The sequence below is a fragment of the Narcine bancroftii genome, chromosome 6 (genome assembly GCF_036971445.1).
Source record: "Narcine bancroftii isolate sNarBan1 chromosome 6, sNarBan1.hap1, whole genome shotgun sequence".
NCBI lineage: Eukaryota > Metazoa > Chordata > Chondrichthyes > Torpediniformes > Narcinidae > Narcine > Narcine bancroftii.
The window spans coordinates 32,955,964-32,969,275 of record NC_091474.1 but is presented as its reverse complement, the minus strand read 5'-3'; positions in this window follow the sequence as shown (position 1 = coordinate 32,969,275).

The following is a 13,312-nucleotide window of genomic DNA, read 5'->3' as shown; positions in this document are numbered from 1 at the left end:
TGGAAAGGATAAAAGTGTGGGGATTAGCAGGGGCAGGGCAACATCACTTGCCATCCCTCCACAACTTCCATGTTCTCAACGCTCCGTATTAGCTCACAACTTACACTTGACAAGCTTTGCATGCACAATCATCAACGGTCAGGAAACGAGAGCAAAATTTATCATTCCCCAAACAATAAAATAAAAAGAGAGAAACATGGGAGGTTGCAGTTTCCGGAATCTGAAGTTAGACACAATCTGCTGGAGGAACTCAGCAGGTCGACCAGCATCCTGATGAAGGGTCCTGGCCCACAATATTGACTATGGTTCTTCTCTCACGACGCTACTTGCCAAGCCAAGTTCCTCCAGTGGATTTTGCTAGGCTAAATCAATAAGAAAGAGACACAAAAATGTTGGTGGGGGTGGAAAATGGTGAATTAAATACTTTTTTTTAAATCCTGATATTCTGCAAGGAACTAAAGAGCCATGTAAGGCTGGAAAGATAGGTTTTTCCCTCAGAAATGGGAGGTTCTTGATGGATTTGACATTGGGAAACGAAAGCTGATATAAATGCATGTTGGATGAAAGGTTTCTTTTTTGAATTTCTGTTCAATGATCACAAATAGAGTCACAATTAGTTCACCTTGGGATAAGGGTAATTTTAGGCCTTACAGGCGATGTCATGCATAGTTATATGGTGAGAAGATTCAATGTCAAGGCTTATGTCAGAACAATAGTCACCTGAAGGTCAACCGTGAAATGAGAGATTTCAGCAAGTTTAACACCTGGGAGTTAGTCCAATATGAAACTGCCATTTTGTTTTCCAGGAGTTGGAAAGTGGCCAGTCACTTGACAATTTTTTTAGGATGCTGCATATGAATTATAATTTTCAATGACTCCCAGAGTTTTCCCAAAGGCTGAGATACTCTGGATCTACAACAAAGGGAGGTGCATCTGGTGTCGGATCAATAAAGCATACCGAAGCTCAGAATGGATGTAATTGCATGTCTGGTTGATGTCCATACTCTGGCCCAATGATTCTCCACACCTCAATGATTTCCCCCACACTGTCATTGATTTGTCTCCTTTCCATTTCAGAACTGAAATCTTAGTCCATCCAACAAGCTGAAAATGAATTTTAAGAAAATAAACAGACCTCTAGAATCTTTTAAGTTTCCTCCTGGGAGAAGATCCAATCCAATTCCTTTCACTGCCTTGAGTAAACATGGAAGCTGCTTGGAAGAGAAAGAATTGCAAAGAAATGAAGATAATTAGTAATGGAGAAAAAATTCTTCCTTATCTGCAACATCATAGTGGATCATTAATCTCCGTGAAAACTTGATAATAATGGCTGGCATTTCACAAAGCTTTTCTTAAAGCTCATTAGTTCAGGAGCTGTCTTAAATCATTAATTGCCTAACTATTGGCAAAAAAATGGTGTGTGAATAAGGCAGAGAAAAATAGATAGTACACCTGCAGCAAATTACACAAATTTAGATGTGAATTTGTTTGCAATAATGATTTCATAAACAAGAACATTAGACCTCAACATTGCAGGAACTTCATATATTCAGCATGCACTGAAGGTTCAGGGTTAAGCAGTAAGAAGGGCCTCTCTCCCTGTGCAATTTAAAGGAAAAATCAGTTTCTTTCAGGTTAGTTTCTGGCTAATTCATGGGATGCTATTTGGAGAACTGCTTTTGGAGATCAGCTTTATCAAATTATTTAATAGCTATTGAAAGGAAATAAAATGATATTGGTTTCAACATTGCTCCCATCTTCTCCGTGATTGTCACCTTGTCATCCTGAGATCCCGAGAGTGATGCCATCTGGATCTATGCTCCTGGTAGGGTCATGCGTGAGAGATGCCCCTGACAAAGAACAATCCAACCAAGACCTCAATGGTGGAACAGGCGGACGGAGTTACTCTGAGTTCAATGGGTGTAAAGGCGGTCGAAGGCTGCAACAAATCCATCAGCTCAAATTGTTGTGATTTTCATGTCCTTGGAATGAGTTGCTCGATTTGTGAAGTATCGTGTGCTTCTTGGAGTGCAACATCAAGTGCATGTTAAACAAATATACGCATGTGTGTCTTCACTCTGTCAATGGAATGAAGCACAACATCCTCGACTTCAAAGGATAGTCATGAAGACGATTGCTTCTAGATATGCGATTGTTACTATTGAGACTACAGCATATTGAGGAGAATGATGAGAGTTGAGCAACTGCCTGATAAGTGAAATGAAAAAGCATAATTGAGAGGCCCATCAATGGCTTTGAGGAGCACAGCCATGTGGGCCTCATTGAAGAATACCACCATAAGAAATTCTGCTTTACTCCAGAAATCCTGACAAAGATATACCATAGTTGCAGGAGAAAAGGGATCGTCTTGTTGACCGCTATGTCAATGATCTCAACATCCAAGTTACCAACGTTTTCACAGCTATCTTCAACATTTCACTTCAGCAGGGTGCGGTATCCACCCATTTCAAGCAGGTGCCAATGGGGGGGTAATTGGTATAAATGACTTGACCAGTGGCACTGGCATCTAAAATGATAAAATATTTTGAACGGTTGATATTGAACAGATCAGCTCCTGACTGAGCAGCGACATGGATCCATTCCACTTTGCCTTTCATAGAAACAGGCCGATACTATCTCACTGGCACTATACATGCCCTGGAACACCTGCACAACAAAAATGTATACATCAGGATGCTTTCTGTCATCTAAAGTGTGGCATTCGACACCATTATCCCCTCAAAATTGATCAGTAAGCTCCAAGATCTGAGACTCAGCATCACACTGTGTAAATAGATCCTGGAATCCCTCACCTGCAGGCCACAATCAGTGAGGATTGGTAAAAAAAAACATCAGTACCAGAACTCCAAAGGGCTGCATTCTTAGCCCCCCAGTTCTACACCTATGACTGTGTGGTTCAGTATGATAAAAACACAATCTACAAATTTGGAGACAATATCACAGTAGTGGGTTGTATACAAAAGTGTGATGGGTCAGCATACAGAAGGGAGATTGAAAACTTGGCTGAATGGTGCACCAACAACAACCTTGCACTCATCGTCAGCAAAATCATGGAGCTGATTGTTGACGAAGGGAAAACCAGATGTTCATGATCCAATGATCATTGGGGTATCAGAGGTGAAGTATATAACCAAAGTTAAGTTCTTGAGTCACTATCTCAGAAGATCTTTCCCCATGGTGAAGAAAGCACGTCCATGCCTTTACTTCCTCAGGAGTTTGCCGAGGTTGGGTAAGTTATCAGATATTTTCTACAGCTATGTAGCAGAAAGTGTGCTGACTGGCTTCATCAAGGTCTGGTATGTGGGCTCCAATTCCCCCGAGAATAAAGCCTTGAAAAAGTTAGTGGGCACATCCCAGGGCATCACAGGCAAAACCATCCCCACCATCAAGAATACCTAAAGAGTACACTGCCATTGGAGAGCATTAAGGATCCACACCAGCCAGCACATTCCCTGATGTTATTGCTACCATCAGGAAAGAGGTATAGGCACCTCAAGACTCACACCACCAAGTCTAGGAACAGTTGCTACCCCTCCACCATCAGACTTCTCAACCACAAACTCTATCAGGGACTCATTTAAGGACTTTCTTTTGAACTTTATTAGTTTTTTAAATCTCTGTATTGCACAGTTTGTTTATATTTGTTTATTTGTGTACATTGAATAGTTTTGTTTTGCACTATCAATATGAGACAATTCTGCCTCAGCCACAGGAAAACGAATCTTAGGGTTGTATGTGATGTCATGTATGTAATTTGGCAATAAATCTGAACTTTGAGATGTTGAGAAGCTTTTCCTTGTGTGGCCCTCGGATATGAGAGAATGACTGGAGCAGTGTAAGGTCAGGGTCCAGCGACCTACTGAATCTCAGATGAGAGTGCTGACTGATGAGGGTGTATTTGACAGTGTCTGAGACAAGTGATGCATCTGATGGGGAGACACAACTTGGGAGGGGTTCTCACTGGCCTTGGCCAGCTGCACTAAGTCACTAAACTTTGGATCAGTCTGAGTCAAGTGATTCAGGCTAAAATTTGTCTATGGTCACCAACAGTCATCTTCTGCCTCTGCCCTTGGAGGTTGTGCATGGATGGGTTCTTTGCTCCCTCTAACAGAACTTTGGGTCATGTTCAGTCATGCTTATCATCAAACTGCAAAGACTTTGTAACTAATTATTAACATGATTGTAGGGAGTTGAAATGACTCTAATCAGTGCTGGCAAATTGAACACATACTAACCATTCATAAAAATGGGCCAGATGATGACCTAAAATGCCAATATAGCTGGCTGGCTATTAAAAGCATGATAATGAGAGGCAACACAAATTTGCAGTCTGCACTTCATTGAACCAACGCAACTTAATTGTGCACTCTGAATATAAAAGGTAAAAGTTCCATTATTGTCACATAATACTACCTTTAAAATGCAACATACATGAAATTCTTTAACTTTGTCTTCTATAGGGAAGGTAGAGAGTTGCCACTTTGTCCAGTACCCCTCACAGAAATGAGATCCTACCACAAATTGAACTCACAACCCCTGATTTACAAGGCCAGTGCTCTAACCACTGAGCTATCAGAACCTAGGTAAGGGTTCACAGTTGTACACAGTTCTAGTCACCCAGCTATAGGAAAAGATCATTCACGAGAAAGAGTGCAGAAAAAAATAGCATATTAAAGATTGTTAGACTTAGACTGGATAAACTGGGACTTTTCTACCAAGAGCATGAGGGAGTGATGGGGGGGGGGGGGGGTGGGGGGAGTGGATGATTGGGGTCCTTATAGAGGTTTTATAGAACCATGAAGGATATACATAGATCATAGTCTTGGAATCCAAAACTAGAGGGTATAAATTTGAGATGAGAGGGGAGAGATTTCAAAGGGACCAGAGGGCCACCTGCTTCACACAGAGCAGCATGTTATATGGAATCAGCTGCCGGAGGAAGTGGTCTAGATAGGGGCGTGTAACATTTAAAAGCTATTCAGACTTGAAAGGTTAGGAGAATATCAAGCTGAATAGAGACAAATGGGATTAGCTTGCTCAGCATGGACAAATTGGGCTGAAGATCCTCTTTCCATGCTGTAGGGACATTGTTTTATGTCAATCCCAATGCTTCTTTCCCAGTCCCATTTACTTTAGTCCTCTTGTAAATAAAACAATTCTCAATCATTATTGTTTGTTACCATATCACAAGAGCTTTAAAGTATTCATTTGTGAAGAAAATTACATAGAAGTGAAACTAAAATAAATTCCTTGCTTAGTTTTCATTAATGTATGCTGCAGAAATATTCAGCGATCACTTATCTCCTCTAATATGCCTGGTTTTGCAGATAAATTCATTTCTGCAACATTTGGAAGCATCACATGCCTTTACTTTCTTTTTTAAAATCAAAGCAGACAGACAACCCCTTTGATTTAGAGTCAACACATTCTGGGGTAAGAGAAGATAATCACATTTTGATTAAATCTATTTTGAAAATCCAAAGCACAAACTTGGAAAGAAAAGATGATTTACCATCTAATAGGTGTCCCTTTGAAATCTCCATTTACTATATAGCAGCAAATGGCTCCATTAAGTCAGCTGTCACAAGGTGATTCATACTTCTAACATCATTGCTTCCAGTCTTAAAGCCAAAGCCAAACCATTAATCTGGTGTCTGTACAGTTATAGTTAATGTGCCTGCCTGTTTTCTCCTGATATACAGTATAATGTCTTCTCTGTGACACATTGATTTCTCTGAGCTGTTAATAGTTCAATTTTAAATGAAAAGCCAAAGGATCCATTTTGCTTCTGATATGAAATTGCTGAAATCAAAGTTTGTCTTTTGTGAAAGGTGTTAAAAATCTCAACAACAATGCAAGTTCCATTGGTCTGTTTTTGTTTGTTCCTAAGAGAAGCCTTTATCAAACCCATTGTCTGAGAAGAAATGATAAATCTTGAAAGCACAATATCCTTCTCATTACATTAGAATCTAATGGATACTGAGAGCGTTTCCATATTCAAAGAGGAATTGTTTTAAAATAGCACAACGTTCAAACTGCACAAAAGTCTGTGACTACCTTTCCTAAAGTTTGTAGAGATCTTATTTTAGATTTAATGGAGGTTCTTCACCCAGATAATATTTTTTGTGAATTTGGCACAGCAGGTACTCAGGATATAAAACCATTGAAATAATATAAATGAAATTTTCATTATCTTTTTGAGCTAATGGACAATATTTTCATGATAAAAAGATAAATTGGGTAGAATCCTTCCAAGATAAATGGTACTGGAGGTCTAAGGCACTGTATTTACGGGTAGATGAATTGGTCCTTTCACCTTTCTTTGAGCCTAGATTTATAGGTAGCAGAAAAAGGTGGACAAAGTAGTTCTTTTGAAGCTGCAACGATGTTTAACAACGTTAAACCATCACACTGTCTTTGCAGACAGAAAAATTATCTCAGGGATATCTCCATGATACTAAGATCAAGAAATAATAATTCAGTATATATTTTTTTTAAATACAAGCTACTGAACTCGCATAGATTTTGATTTCCACTTTTGCATTAAGCAGCCACATATACCACATCTTATCTGGATCTTGTTTAGAATCAACAATGGTCTTCAGGCAGGTGAAACCACAAGAGAATTGCTGCTAGGATTTGATGAGTTCTTTATTTCCAGCAGTTCAACAATTCATTTCATTTGCCATCAGTGTTAAAGTTAATAAAGTGTAGACAGCGAAGAAGGATTTCTGTCGCCCATCCTCATTATAAAGTCACAACTTGTGTCGTTGAAATTACAAAGTGAAAACCAAGAAACCACCATCAATGAACATTGATTTCAAAACCAACTTCTCAGTCCTTAACAAGCAATAGGCCCCCAAGACATAAACTGTCAATATAACAGATTGAGATCAAATGCAATTAAGTGAACAAGTTAATTGGTTCTGTAAAATATTGTCAATGATCTCCTCATGCGACAAGAAACTCAGGTTTCACCAATACAAGATCTACTGATACAAACTGGTATCAAGACACCAAAGTGATCTTTCAACAATAATGCTAAACAACCCTTTCAAAAAACTGTTGGTAAAAATCTGATGGCCTGAATTGGGATTTATTTATAAAGTAATAGGATTCTCCAACAAAATGATCTCAATGGAGATTTATTTTCAGTGATTTTTGAAAATCTGTTGCACTACGGTCTCGCTCAAACCCTGCATTTTCAAAGTTCAGATCTATTGTTAGAGTGCATACATGACATCATGTCGGTAGTTCAGAAAAAACAGTGCTTAAGATATGTTTGAATACAATAAATACTAGATAATTTTACATTTTGGAGTAGGGAAATGGTTTTCCAAAGTGAAAATTATCTGAAAGGAGAGACAACATAGAAGCCGCTTAGCTGGAAGAACACTTTTCTTCCCCCGTAATGAATCTGATGCAAATGATGAGAAAATCTTTGATTTCCAAAATGTGCCATCATATTGTAAGTATTCTTCAAGTTTACAAGAGCATGTTCATATCAAGTTAATGGAATGAAAAGAATCTGCTAATATTATGTCTCACATAACCTACAGATGAATGCTTAGGGCAGTTGTTATAGCAACATACGTACAAGATAAAGGGTCATCTTACTGAATACAAATGAAGTACAAAATGCATTCATTAGTCTTGTAAAACAGAAAGACTTTGCTAATGGTTGTCTCCAAGCCAAAGGCACAAAGGCTGGCAATCTTCCGCAATGGTCCTTCAATCACATTGAGTGTATATTAACAGAGAAACATTTGCCCATTGTCTGGTGGTGGATTGATTATTTCAGTTTCATAACATTGATTAAAATAGCTTAATTTGCTAATTGTTGTTCCTTCAATCATTATATTAGAGATCATCAAATATTACAGGTGTATTACTTTATGTCCATTTAAAAAAACAACAAAATAATAAGGACACGAATGAGCATAATTTTAATTGCACTTTCTGGGTCAATTAAGGTAATTGACTGTGTTTCAATCCTATGCAATTTCTTTCACTTCCCTTATTGTTAATGATCAATACTGAGGAGATGGAAAGATGTTGTCCATCCTACTCACACTCAATGGTTATATGACATGATGACATGTCTAACTTTGGAAAATAATCAGATACTCCTCTATTGTAAGACTTAATCTTTTCAAGTTTATGGGGTCCTTTTATTTTTTTTTCCCCATAATCTGTAAGACCATTTAAATCTTGTCTTACGAGTTTGTGATTTTTTTTTAAATGGGAGGGTAATTTTATGGATTTACCAAATAACTCCAGAGTGGAAGGGGGGTAAAATTTGTAGTGTCGTATTATTTTCTTTAATCTTTATCAATTAGCCACATGTTAGAACTCATTAAATGATTACTTGATTATTTCCTTTTTTGTTTGATTATTATGATATCTAGTAAGGGCTTTTCTCATGTAACAGGTTTGCATAGGGCATAGAAGAAGAGCGATCCATAGAATTATTTTCCAGCATTTACTCACTCCCTCTGGAAGTCAGGTTAATACAAATCAATATTGTCTTCTAGTTTTTCTTCCTTTTTAAAAAAAACCCTTTCTCCCTTAGCAAGGTAACAGCAATGTGAGAGACAGGAAGGGAGGGGCTTAGGAGGTGCATAAGAGTTATGCACCACCAAACTCATTCCCACTGGCAACATTATTAAAATGACAGTGAATACTAGTAACTCATTGAGATAAGATTCACAAATACAGAAATTATTTAAACCCATTTTTAACTCGGTTACACTTACACAAGTCTTTCTTTTGTACATTTCCTTTTCCAGATGACTTCTTTAGATTTAGATAAATGTGGCTTCCACTTTTTGCATTATTATTGTAAAATTTAATAAAAATACTGAAATAAGCATGATTTTTGTTGCTTCTTTTCCAAATAAAAGCAGTATTCACTTGGACTGTTTCAAGGATGTCCATGTGGATATCTTCCCTTATCTAAAAAAATAGGCAACGTGTCATAAAGCAGGAAATCAGGTTCCTGAGCCCATCGAATTTGCAAGAACCCCTTTGTACCAATCCCATGCTCACTTTTTTATTTTTTAAAAATGTCCACCCCACGAGCGCACACCACCCAAATACACCCCATGTGAACAATTAACCTACTAATCCTGCAAATCTTGAATGTGGGAGTAAACCCATGAAGACACAGGCAGAATGTACCAACTCCTTACAGACAGTGCTGGATTGCAGTTGTTGGGAATAATTTATATTGGCCGATTAAGCTTCCAAAATGCATGTCTTTGGGACATGGAAGGGAACCAGGAAACCTGGAGTAATCCCAGTGATTACTCAGAGAGCATGCAAATTTCACACAGATCCGGAGGACACCTGGGTCACAGGAACTGAGAGGCAGCCACACTGCAAGCAACAAATTTATGCCATACAAATGACATAAATGAAAATTCCCCTATAAAGAGATAGTATCGCCATTAAAAGTTCAAAGTATTGCCTAACAGACGATGTGGAACAATTCTAGTTACAATTCCTCACAACTGCATTGAGTCTTGTAGTAGATTCATAAGCAGACTAGGCCTGGCACTTTGTGCATTGCAGATTGCAGACAATATCATCTGCAACAAGAGTGAGTCCAACTTTGACAAACAATGGTATCTTCATCTCAACATCAACACACCAGGGTGTCTCAGTCCAAAAATTTAATTGGAATAGCCACAACTACAAAAACAGGACAGAGATTGGATATCCTGCAGTAAATGATTTATCACAAGGACCTGAGCACCATCCAGGACAAAACATCCTGCTTGATTATCACCCGATCCATAACTGTAAGCATGTACTTCTCCACAAATGGAGCATTCTGGTTGTAGGTTGCCCCATCCACAAAATGCACAGCAATTGATTCACCAAAGTGACTTCAACTAAGAATACCTTCCAAACCCATGATTTCCAGCCAGCAAAACAACATCTGCTTGCTTAAGGAATTCTCTGCCAGAAGACACTAGAGGCCCTGCAGTTTAATCATTTTTAATTAGTGAAACTCACTGCAAAGTGAACAGCCAACATAATTTTACATATCTCAATTTTCCCAGAATCCAGGGGCAGGTTACTGTTGGATGGATGATTTTGAGCCAAAACATTTCAAAAGCAATTTTCATAAAATCGCAATCTGATTAAATTTCACCAAAATCAAAATAAGCAATAGGAACCTTACAGAACTCTTATTTAGGGTACTTCTCCGTGTCCATTATTATCACGTCATCCCAAGTCGAGCATTATTGCTGCCTGTGTGGCTTTGGCCATCCCTGTTTGCTGGTGTGCCCTCCGTCCCTTGTCCACCTATTACCTACTGCCTGTGGGAATGTGCTCCTTGCCCTGATCCCCTCCCCCCCCACCATTTTGTTTGAGCACCTGTCTACATTTTGCCATACCTTGAAGGGCTCAAGTCTGGTTTTATATCTTTATCTTTGCTATATCAAGTGCACTGTTTAACCTGGTGAATATCTCCAACATTGTGTTTTTACTAAGTGCATTTAAGAACATAATTTGTATCACTTCAAAATATAGGGAGACCAAAACTATCATTTAAATTTAAAAATCATGGTTCTCTTATGGAAGCAACAAAGTTAAATGTTCAATTAGGTCATCTATCCCAGACAAAGTGCATCAATACAATCATCTCTGCTGTTTCTTTTGTTATGAAATAATCATCGTCTTCCTGCTCCATTACTTAACCCTGAAATGTCACTCAAGGCCAGTGGCAATGCTATTGTCATTTAGAAATGTTGAGGACGCCTGTAAAGATTTAGCAGGCATGGCAGCAAATGCAGAATAGAAATACTGATTCATCAGTAGTAATTCAATGGAGAGTCACAGATGCTTAAAAGATCATATTAGATGTGCAAAGTCGTCATTTACAAATTACCCAGCTGTAAAGTTTTATTTCATTTAATTAATGCAGTGTATTCAGATGTGGTCTGTGTCTCAGTCTTGGTGTGATGGCAAGTTTGTGCTCAAGAAGACGGTAAAGATAAATTTGAAATTGCAAAGTACTGAGAATTCAATTTTTAAATTTAAATTTGGACAGACAGTATGGTGACAGGCACTTCCAGCCCACAAGCCTGTGCCACCCAATTTCACCCCATTAATCTAAAACGCCCGCACATTTTAAAGAGTGGAAGGAAACCAAAACACCCAGAGGAAACCCACACGGACACAATAGAACATACAAACTCCTTAGAGACAGCTCCAGATTCAAACCCAGGTCGCTGGCATATTGAACAGCATTGCGCCAACTGGCATGCTAACTGTGCTACCTCTTTAACTAACACTTCTAAAAATCTGTTTATATCACGTGATGACTCTTGAAACAATCCTGTATCTCGACACTGCAGTTCAGTTCAAAACTTATTGTCTCCAACAAAGGATGCTCCCTGTCCGACTCTTCCTCAGTTTGTTTACAAAAGCATCAATACAAATATATCTAAACCAATACTACATTGAAGTCAATGTTATGTTGCTGCTTCAGGGAGTAGCAGGAGAATGATCTTATGCAGAAAGAAAGTGAATGGGGTTCTTTGAGTGATAATGGTAGGCGAAGGATGCAGAACATGGATTGGTGAGGTCAAGAGATACACCTGAACACCGACATTCATCCTGTACATGTTCTTAAAACAATCAATAGTATTGAGATCACAAGCAAGGATAGAGAACTGATAAACAAAGAAGCAGTGTAAAAATAAACAAAGCTGGAGGTCACAGACATTGATGAGTACATTATCAACTATTTAATAGCTACATTTTTTTTATTTTAAAAATGGTGCATTTGTAGTGCTATCGATCAACCACATTAGACTGAAAGTTGAAAAATCACCTCAAGACATCAACAAATCTCACATGTTGCTGACCCGGTTCCATGGCAGGTACTGCGGGAGGAGTTTGGGCATAACAGCCTTTATAGGGATTTCCATGAGGGAGGAGTCACAGGTTCAGGGGGAAGGCCAGACCATACAATGCATACATACAGTGGTTGCACCACTGCATTTATCTTAGATTTCTAGCTTACGAAGTAGCATTCTTGCCTTAAGAGTCTGTAGGCATTGCACTCAAGTAATTGAGCACACAATATTCAGCTAAGTTTCCAGTACAGATCAAAACAGAGGCTCCACCTTTCTGAGGAGATGTCAAATGGAGGCACTGAGTACACTTCCAGAGGGATAGCAGGAAGAATATTTTCAGTGTCCTCTGTAAATTCATATCTCGTTCAACACAACTCAAAAAAAAGGGGAACACTAAATGTAAAGCTAAAGCTACAGCTGCTGGCACCTTAACCAAAGAATTTCTGGAAGAATTCAGCAGATCATACAGCATCCATGGGTAGAAATAGTCCGTCAACATTTAAGGTCTGGGCACTTTGTCAGAACTTTATCAAGTTCCTCCAACAATTCTTTGTCCGCCTCCTTTTAAAACAAAAGGGACTGCCAGACATTATCACTTGTCTTTTCTTTTGTTGTGTGCATATGTTTTCCAATACTTTCTATCATGTGACAGTGACTAAAGCAAAATAAAATTCCTTGTTATGTATCTTGGTATGTTACTGAAAATGTAAATGAAGATGTTAGATAAACTTGTTTTTTTTTCCCACTTATGAATTGGGCGCACATAATTTCCATCCCCCCCGCTACAGATCCCTTCTCCCCTTTAAACCTTCTCATCCTCGACACCTTGTTCTGGCCTTCTGCCTGCTCTGGACCTTTATATTTTCAACTGCCACTGTGATATCAAACGCATCGACTTCACTACTCCCCTCACTTATTCAAATCTCACCCCCTCGGGATACCTGCCCTCCACTCTCTCTCTGCACCAATTCAAACCTTACCATCAAACCCACAGACAAGGGTGGCGTGTATGCATATTGTGGCCTGGCGCACTGACCTCTATCTGGCTGAAGCTAGATGGCAACTCTCAGTCACCTCCTCTTATTTACCCCTCCAACAGGACCCCACCAAAAGTCATCAAACCATTGTATCACACACCATCTTTGAACCTATCATTTCCAGTCACCTCCCTGACACAGCCTCCAACCTTATTGCTTCCCAACCCTGCGCCACCTGAATCTACACCTGACCCAAGATCAACAAACCTAATTGCCCTGGCAATCCCATCACATCCACATACTCCTACCCCACCGAAATGGTCTCCGCTAACTCTGACTCTATTTTGTCCCCCAGTCCAGTCCATCCCCATATGCATCCAGGATTCTGCACACAATCAATCACAGCAACAATTTCCAGCCCCCTAAATTTGTTCTCCTTTT